Source organism: Mercenaria mercenaria, chromosome 16 (genome assembly GCF_021730395.1).
Source record: "Mercenaria mercenaria strain notata chromosome 16, MADL_Memer_1, whole genome shotgun sequence".
NCBI classification, from domain to species: domain Eukaryota; kingdom Metazoa; phylum Mollusca; class Bivalvia; order Venerida; family Veneridae; genus Mercenaria; species Mercenaria mercenaria.
The window spans coordinates 40,469,173-40,479,909 of record NC_069376.1 but is presented as its reverse complement, the minus strand read 5'-3'; the positions used below and the strand labels follow the sequence as shown (position 1 = coordinate 40,479,909).

Genomic DNA, 10,737 nt, shown 5'->3' with positions numbered 1-10,737 from the left:
TAATCTTCCTTTTTTGATCAACATTTGTGTTTTTTGTACCCCCTAGATTTCAGACACTTTAATTTTAACTGCCAAGATAACCCAGTGGTAGAGCGTCCACTTCGGGTGCTGGGGTTGTGGCCAAGTCGTACCGAACACGGAAAGTTGTACCAGTAGCTTTCTTTTCATTAAAGACTTATACCTTGCCCGCAATGACTATATGGCATGTAAAGCTCCTTTTTGTGGGGCAAAATACGCCTGATGTGCCTTTAAAAATTCAGAATTATAGGTCAAAGCATTGAAGTTATTGAGTGGAATGCACCATCATATACAACGTACATGTACATCTGATAACTCCGCATGGCAGTGACCATAACCTTTGACTAAGAAATCTCCACAGCAAAAAAAGTCAACGGTGAATGTTCTTTTTTCTGTTAATGCCAACCAACTGTGAACTTAACCTCTGGCCGACTGACCTAAAATCACTATGAATCATTGTACCTACCAAGTTTATGGGTTGAGGGTCAAATTATAACAGTTATAAGAGCGGGAACAGTTTTCATACAGTCACTGTGACTTTGACCTTTGATCCACTGACCTCAGAATCAGAAAAGGATTATTTAGTGCCAATGTGCTTGCAAATTTTGAGGGTAAAATCGTTCTCAAGATATTGAGCAGTCACTGTGACCTTGACCCACTGACTAAAATATCAAAAAGTGTCCAATATTGCACATTAGCAATATGTCTACCAACGTAAAGGACAGTACGTCAAGGGGTTTTAAGATAATGCGCAGAAGTGATTTTTGTACTAATAGTCACTATGAACCTGGCCTTTGACACAATGACCTTGTACTACCCATGGGCAATGTGCCTTCCAAGCTTGAAGATCAAAAGTCAAGTGGTTCTCAAGATACAGAGAGAAAAACGGTTTTTGTACTAACATTGTAAGTGACACTAACATTTGATCCGCTGAACTAGAAATTAATAGCTGTCATGCACATTCCATGGGTAAATCACCAACCAGACTTAAGGATCGTATGCCAAGGGTTATCGCGATAGTGAGCAGAAACGCTTTCTGTACTAACAGTCACTTTAACTTTGCACTTTGGTCCATAAACCTCAGAATCGATATTGGTCTAGCAATGCCAATGTGCAATGTGTCTACCAAATTTGAGATTCCTGGGTCAAAGGGGTTTTCAAGATATCGATTGGGAACAGTTTAGATGCTGCCACTGTGACAAATGACCTCTGACTTCCTAACCTCAAAACTAATAGGGGTAATCCACTGCCCGTGAGCAAAGCACATATCAAGGTCATAGGTCAAAGCATTCTTAAGTTATTAAGAGGAAACGAACGGCAGACATATAATAGTTTACGTCGGGCTTATAATAAAAAGCTAGTCCCAACCAGGATCTGCACAGCTACACGTCCACTACCCTTCAACAAGAGACCCAAGTTGCTCATCTGAGGAGGACCTTGACCTTATAAACTTGCTTCTGACCGAGCTTGGTGAACATCCATTAAGCAGATCATTAAAAGCTATGAAAAACGTTTTTCTATAATTTGCTCTGATGGCACCAAAATGTGTTACCATTAAAGCACACTTAAGAGAGGTCCAATCAAGGGTACTAAATAATAAATTGGTTTCATCAAGTTATTGAGAAGAAGTTGTTTATATAAACAAGAAGGCCATGAAGGCCCTGTATCGCTCACCTGACCTATTTGACCTAAAGATAAGATTAACATTCTGACTAAGTTTTATTAAGATATGGTCATAATTGTGGTCGCTAGTGTTAAATAGCTATTCCTTTGATTTGACCCTGTGACCTAGTTTTTGACCCCACATGACCCAAATTCGAACTTGACCTAAAGATTACCAAGATTAACATTTTGACAAAGTTTCATGAAGATACAGTTATAAATGTGGCCTCTAGAGTGTTAACAAGCTTTTCCTTTAATTTGACCTAGTGACCTAGTTTTTGACCCCACCTGACCCAGATCTGAACTTGACCTATAGATAATCAAGCTTAACATTCTGACCAAGTTTCATTAAATATGGCCATAAATGTGGCCTCTACAGTGTAAACTAGCTTTTCCTTTGATTTGACCCTGTGACCTAGTTTTTGACCCCATATGACCCAGATTCGAACTTGACCTAAAGGTCATCAAGATTAACATTCTGACTAAGTTTCATGAAGATACAGTCACAAATGTGGCCTCTAGAGTGTTAAGAAGCTTTTCCTTTGAAATGACCTAGTGACCTAGTTTTTGACCCACCTGACCCATATTTAAACTTGACCTATAGATCATCAACATTAACATTCTGACCAAGTTTTATCAAGATTGGGCCCAAATTGTGACCTCTAGAGTGTTAACAAGCCTTTCCTTTGATTTGACCTGGTGACCCCAGATGACCCAATATCGAACTCATACAAGATTTTATTGAGGGTAACATTCTGACCAAGTTTCATTAAGATTGGGCCAAATATGTGACCTCTAGAGTGTTAACAAGCTTTTCCTCTGATTTGACCTGGTGACCTAGTTTTTGACCCCAGATGACCCAATATCGAACTCATACAAGATTTTATTGAGGGTAACATTCTGACCAAGTTTCATTAAGATTGGGCCAAATATGTGACCTCTAGAGTGTTAACAAGCTTTTCCTTTGATTTGACCTGGTGACCTAGTTTTTGACCCCAGATGACCCAATATCGAACTTGTCCAAGATATTATTGAGGGTAACATTCTGACCAAGTTTCATTAAGATTGGGCCAAAATTGTGACCTCTATAGAGTGTTAAGCTTTTCCTTTGATTTGACCTGGTGACCTAGTTTTTGACCCCAGATGACCCAATATCGAACTTGTCCAAGATTTTATTGAGGGTAACATTCTGACCAAGTTTCATTAAGATTGGGTCAAAATTGTGACCTCTAGAGTGTTAACAGTCAAATTGTTGATGACGCCGCCGCCGCCGACGGACGACGGACACGGCGATCATAAAAGCTCACCTTGAGCACTTTGTGCTCAGGTGAGCTAAAAAAAAAAGAATTTTTATCTCTAGCAGCCTCTACTTGCAGTGAAGAGGAAACATTTCAACAAAACTGAGGTATATGCAAGAATGCATTGGAACAATTTTGGTGAAAATCAAGTGGTTCATTCAAAGGCTTTCTTTCTCCAGCTCTAGTGGCCTCTTAACTCAGAACCACTTGAACAAATTGGGGAATGGATCATTCAGATGCTAAGGACCAAGTTTGGAGAACATCCATAGTAATTCATAAACGTTTTTTTCTGTTTTAATCCTTGTAGCCCCTACAAGGGGCGCAAAACCATTAGAAAAAAGGTCCATACATGGATAACATAGACCAAGAATGAAAATATTAATTTTCTGGCTGACAGTTAAAGGTTTTCCTGTTTTTAGCTCTATTGGCCACTTTAAGGGCCAAGAGGAACCTTTTCAGCAAATTAGCAAAAGGACTATACAATGTTGATTCTGACAAAGTTTGGTGCAGATCCATCATCTGCTTCATGAGAAGAAGCTGCTTAAAGTTTTTTTTCTATTTTCAGCTTTGGCGGCCCTTAAAACAGGTGAAGCAGAACCATTTGAATAAACTTCAGGTTGCTAAAGGAAAGTGTGGTTGAGACCCATTACGTTGTTGTTCAGAACAGGACTGAAGTCACTTAGGTGTTTCTCTATTTTTAGCTCTAGTGGTCCCTATAAAGGGGCCAAGCGGAACCACTAGAACAACTTTGAGAGAGGACTGGGGATCTATCAAGTGGTAAACAAAGTTGTTTGAATATTTGATTCTTCTTTTTTATCGCTCTGGTATCCCCTGTAAGGGACCAAGTTGAACTATTTAACAAATTGTGAGAGGACTAAACAAGGATGATTCAGACCCATATCTGGTTCATGAGAAGCAGTCGTTTATATGTTTCTTTTACTATTTTTAGCTCTGGTGACCCCTACAAGGTGCCAAGCGGAACCATGCGAATCAGTTTACAAGAATGCTGTAAAGCTTCTCTACTCATGCAAAATGTCTGCATGCAATATATTTTGAAATAGTAAGGGGTATATTAGTACTGTAAGTTACACACCTGAATCTTTGCAATTAAAAACAAGAATATGTATCTTTAACACATTTATTTGAATTATATGACACGTAATTATTTTTTCAGAAACATCAAAACAACAAATAACTAAGTGGGATTTGTCAGAACCCCATTGTTCTCTATAGATCGAAACATGAATAATGCTATCAAATCTAGTGTAACAGTGACAAAATACCGAAGTACTGTAAATGTCAAACGGCACATTTAATGTTCATGTAATCCCCAGCGCCAGCATGAGGGTCTCAGTGACCCAACACTTGTTTATGCCACTTTCAGAGCAGAAGTAAAATAATTGGAGTTTTATGTAAGAAAGTAGCATAAATTTAGGAGTCAAATAAATATAGTTTGTAATAAGAACATTTTCTATATGAAATATATGTGACATAAGTAAATGCATTGAAAATCTCTGTAAGTCTTCTGTTATTTCATTACTGCCTTTTCTGTATTCAAATATTTAAACAATAGCATGTAATTATCTGGTTAGCTGTAACAAGCATTATTTTTCAAGCCCTCAACATAAAAAGTATTTTTGTGGTAGTTCTATTCCATTCCTATGCACTGAATGATTTCAAATTCCTCAAGCTTGATGTATTTTAGTTATAAACTGAATTACATAATAAAGTCACACTTGGCTAGGAGCTATTGTCATCAGATTCGCAAAACAATCGCCTAAGCTGAAATCAAGGAAAAGACTTGAGAAGAAATTTCCATGTCGTACACGAACTGGAATGCCCTCTTCGTGTGATACAGCCTGGCAAAAGAAAGGTTTTGATTCGCTTACATGTGAGTAATTTTTGCTGTCCAAACTTAGTCTTCAGTATTTTGCTTTGAACTTGTAACTTTGCATACCTAATGTGGTGTCATAACTCTAGTCAGTAGATTTGTATCCAAGGGCAGATAACACCACCCAGCATTATGTTATGAATGCCTTCCCCTTCGAACAAAGAAGATTTGTATTTCATTTCTTTCAGAGTTTGATTTAAAGCTTGCAAATGTAAAAGTAAAGCATTATGTCAGTTTTATTGTTTCAGTTTTCATGATAGGCCTGCATGTTTGTTTTTTTACATTTTAGCTCACACCTTCTTCATGACAACAAACAAAGCAGGCAGGAGGAAAAAGGTCATCATGTTGGACATAGACATTGTGGCAAGTGCAAGTGGTGGAAGCGGAACAGGCAGGGTCAGAAAGTAAGACCTCATTATTGTGTAAAAAATTCACACTGGGAGTGCAAGATCGATGGAAGCAGCCAGTGGTTTGAAAGGAGTTAGAGAGCTGTTCAATGAAGGAACTCCTATTGAGTACTTGGAAGGAGATGGTGATAATACTTTGATAGCTAGGCTGAAATCAGAGTTGAACATTTCTCTAAAGAAACGATTTGATAAAAATCATGTTGTCAAAAATGTGACTGGGACATTGTATAAAATGAAGAGTGCCCTTAAACTAAGTGACAATGTTATATCACACATAAAAAAATGTTTGTCCTATGCTTTCTCAAAAAATCAAGGTGATAAAATTGGAATGGAGGGGAACATTCGGGCATTGATACCGCACCAATTTGCAGACCACACTCTGCCATGGACGATTCTGTGGATATAAAAGAAGGTCGTCTGAGAAGTATGTGTACCGCAGTCTGCCATATATGACACCGCTACATGACAGTAATCTCAGGACCAAGCTACAGGCGGTGTTTGACACTGTTACAGCCAATGCCCACAGTTACGCACAGTTACGTTGACCTTGGATCTAGTCAACAATGCGAGTCGGCCAACAGACGTGTCTCGTTGTGCGCACCAAAATCACATTACTGTGGTGACACTAAGAGTCTGGACTACCGTGCTGAAGCGACCGCTGCTTGTATAAATGAGGGAAGACATTACCTATCGCAGGTACTATCATTCTCTTTTTCTGTGTAATGTTTTAGTTGTGTAACTTCTGTTTTCTCTTGTCAATAGTTTACACCTCGGCTTAGTCAAGCATAAACAAGCTAATTATGATTGTGATCCATATTTATCAATATCAGACTGCCATATCATAAGTCTTATCCAATAGAATCCATAAGTTGTTATGCTTTTATGGATCCAGACTGATAATCATGCATCATAATTTCATTAGCATGGTATATGCTTGACTCAGCTGAATTTTTGGTTTTTGCAATTATTGAAGTGTTTACAATAGCTATTAGTGTGTCTGGTCAAAACTTAATTTTGTAAATTACAAATATTTGTTTTCTGAAAAAGAATGGGGACAAACATTATCTATCATAATATTGTATCATATAATAAGATTATCTAAAGTCACAAACAATACAATTTTTATACTGAAAGACCAGACAGACTCTTTTCATACTGTTGTTCCAGTTTCAGTCAGTGTTTTGTTCTTACATTCTTGTACCTGAATTTTTGTTTTTATTTGTTGCATAGTTTAGTCAACTACATGGACACAGTCACACCCAAAGTCATAAGAAGTGAGCTTAAACATCGGTAATATTTTGCAATAATTATTATGTGATTTTACTTACAGTAAATAAAATGTATACCCGGATGACGGTGTACTACTTTTTCTTATCTGTACATTTTCAATATTTTAAGGTCTGTGATTGTTCCACTCACAGAAAAATATTATGTTTCTGTAACTGGGATGCATCAAGCAAATACTAGCACAGTTATTACACAAGTATTACATTTAGCCAACATAGTGCATTTGATCAAAATTCATTGTAAGGGGAGCATGTATAGATATATTGAATGAACGAAAAGTAATGTTTGTCCATATTACTCACTAAGAGGTTAGTATTTTGTTGATAACACTGTAATATAAATTTTTATTATCTAACTTGTAATATATGAAACAGGGATTTGCGAAGTTGGGGCTTTCTCCAGGGGAGTACACTATTCAACATTCGAAAAGACAGTTGAAACGACGGAGGGAACTGACAGATAGAGCCCTGTTACCATCCTCTAAACGTCGGCGACTGGAGCTGAAGAAAGAACGGGCTGTCATTCAAGGGACCAATGAAGCAATGGAAGGGAACACATATCAGTCTGGTATATCATTATATTTGTGGACTATATATAGCCTCAGATATCATTTGTAACATTTCCTTTTCTTTAAATTTTATTATTTCAAAAGGGGAAAGATTTAGACGAGTATAGAATTTTTGTACAAAATGGTATGCCAAGAAACTTCTTTTGATATTCATATGATTATAATACTACATGAGCCACCTCAGGCAAAAACCTATATGAAAGTGATTGTGACCATTTTGGATCCGGTCAGCTTTAAAGTCTAATCTGTTCAAGATCTAAACTGTTTGCGGTACATCTCTATGATAATGACTGAAAAGCAAACAGATCCTAATCAGACTACTATTTAGCTTAGGGTGATTTTTGCTTGATGTAGCTCATATATGTAACAGAATATATGTCTGACATCAATATTTAGGGACTATTTTATCATTCTTACAGGGATTGGTCATATGGAGTCAATTGATATAGAACGCATACCTGACGCTATTCCCCGTGGCAACTTCAAACCGGTCGTCATAGATGGGGAGCCAACCATCATAACATTTGATTTAGAAACAACAGGACTTAGTAAGTTATTTTACCTTTGAAATATTACAATGAGATTTTATCTACTACTTTCCATAACAACATTTATTTGTCAGCAGAGAATGTTCGACTACAATGAATGCAGATGGGTGTCCTGTATAAATGGTCACTTTTCAGTCCAACAGTAGAATATCTCTCAGTTACTTAGGGAACATTATGTATCCTGATTAGACTGGTCAAAATTAGTGTAATGTTTGTTTCATTTGTCATTAATGAGCCATGTCATGAGAAAACCAATATAGTGCATTTGCGACCAGCATTGATCCAGACTGACAACAAGAAAAAAAGAATTGTTATTTGTAAGAAAGTTATTACTATATTTCTTAAGAAGGCATTGAAAGTATATGAGCCACGCCATGAGAAAACCAACATAGTACATTTGCCACCAGCTTGGATCCATACCAGCCTGAGCATCCTCGCAGTCTAGTCAGGATCCATGCTGTTCGCTTTCAAAGCCTATATCAATTAGAGAAACTGTTGGTCCTGACCAGACTGCGCTGATGCTCAGGCTTCTCTTGATCCATGCTGGTCAAAAACCTACTAGGTTGCTTTTCTCATGGGGCGGCTCAAAATTTCCTCATTGATTGTCATTTCAGTTGTGCACAGAGTGATGCCGGACATTACACAGATAGCTGCAAGTGACCAGTCGGGAAAGACATTCAATGTCTATGTCAACCCAATCCAGCCGATATCTCCGGAAGCAACGACAGTGACTGGAATTTCATTTGTGAATGGAGAAATGAAAGTTCGAGGACAGATAGTTCAATCTGTACATGTAAAGGATGCTGTTAGCAAATTCTTGTCATGGTTGGAGCAGTTTAAAAATGTTGTTTTATGTGCCCATAACGGAAGAAGGTTCGACTTTCTGATCCTAGTTGAATTACTTGAGAAACTTCATCTTAGTGAAAAGTTTAGTGAAATAGTTCCTGCTTTGTTGGACACAATGAGCATATTCAGGAAACAATATCCTAAAAGTTCACTAAAACAAGAAGATCTTGTAAAAACACATTTAGGAATTACATACTTCATTCAACAACGAAGGACTTCCAAGAGTAACCAATTCTAAAAAAGTACTGGAAGACTTTATACCAAAATTGATAAACTATTTACTGAAGTAAAATGTATAAATTAGAAAAGTATTGAAAGTTTGTGGCAAAATACAACGAACCGAAGAAAATCTGAAAATTAGGGTATACATTTTCTAACTTTTATTTCTTCATTTACAGACGGTAAATTATTTTCAAATTGTGTTGTTATATTCAGTTGAATATATAGATAACATCTATGTACAGTTTAGTGATGGCATTACTTACATTATTCGAAAAAAAATATGTTTTTGTGTGAGGACATGCTATTTTTTCCAAATATTTTAAGGATTTTTAGTATGTCAGAGTTCAACTTTTCTTACAAAAATAAGATTTTATTGAATAAAATAACACCATAATAGTTTTTTTTTAATTGAGAAACTATTTACAGGATGTTTTAATGCCTTAATTGCATAGAAATATTTGAAAAGTAAAAAAATAATGATTTTTGTAATTTTGCCTATTTCTCATTTGGGCCCATTTCCGAGAAGCTCAAGTTTTGACATCAAATAAGCTAAATTTGAAAAAATCTGCGGTAAAAAGTTGGTAAAATGTGTATTTTAGTTGTTGAATGCTGAAATATCACAAATTTCACAGATTTGAAGAATTTCATAAAAGTACCTATTACGGGATGTCGTCCTTAAAGGCATTTCATTTAAGACTACACTTTGTTACATGGACGACGTCGCCACAGTATCTCCAACATTCTCGCGTCATATAGATGATCTTAATGATGTATTTTCAAGGCTACGAGCTCACTGGCACCAGATCAGAAAGAAAATGCCTCCGTACGTGTTATAGCCTACCCCTAGGTATTCTATAAGAACCATGGTCACGAACGGGAAAATATACTAACCCATTTCAATCGCATATTTCATACCTAAAACACGCAGTTCAGTAAATGTGTACTATTGATATTAAACAAGCGATAATTTATCTTCCATCGTGCACCAGTCACATTGTCTCAATATTCCATATTGCAGAGATGCTCCATATATTTTATGCTTTAGTCAACGTTACAAAAAAAACGTGCGTGAACTCCCCTAATGAACATCCGGTCTAGAGGTCACGGCAGTGTGCACATGTTAAACGAAATGTAAACAAACAAAAACAGAATGCAATATATTCACAGTTTTACGATAAGACTCGAAATGATGAATGAAATTCATCTTGTATATGATTTTGAATTTGAAATCATACATTGGTATACATCTATTCTGTTTATTTAATTCATTTTGCACATTTATGCTGCATATAAACATTTTAGCGTACACGTGTAGTAAAATGACGGCTGACATACATTTTCACATCAGCCAATCAGAGTGTGTCTGTAATCTAGAACGGAACTTCACCAGGGAAGTTCAAGCAAGTTTTTTGTGTACCTTTGAAAAAACTGTAAACTGCACGTTGTTTTTCTAAGATAAGAAGTATTGAAGAAATGTGACCGGTACACAACGGAAGATAAATTACCGCTTGTTAATATCAATAGTACACATTTACTGAACTGCGTGTTTTAGGTATGAAATACGCGATTGAAATGGGTTAGTATATTTTCCCGTTCACGACCATGGTTCTTATAGAATACCTAGGGGTAGGGTATAACACGTACCGAGGCATTTTCTTTCTGATCTGGTGCCAGTGTACGAGCTGCAGGATTGAAGTTATCACCTAACAAATGTAAATTTGCACAGAATAAATGTATATTTCTGGGTCATGAAATTTCACGGGAAGGAATTCGGCCACCGCCTGAACGGCTCAAAGCTATTAGAAATTATCCTACACCAAAAAGTGCGAAAGAGTTACATCGGTTTCTTGGACTAATGAACTGGTTTAGAAAATTCATTCCTACATTTAGTGCGAAATCGGCGTGTTTATACACATTACTCAAAAAAAGATGTAAAATTTAAATGGTTACAGGAACACCAAAGTTCGTTTGAAGAGTTGAAAAATTCACT

The 10,737-nt window shown here is 36.7% G+C and overlaps 1 protein-coding gene across 1 annotated transcript in view; it reads right to left on the bottom strand.

Annotated features, from left to right (window-relative positions):
- Positions 1 to 10,737, bottom strand: part of LOC123539959 (E3 ubiquitin-protein ligase UBR5-like) — a 243,411-nt gene that overhangs the window by 135,296 nt on the left and 97,378 nt on the right. The gene's annotated exons all lie outside the window — the stretch shown is intronic.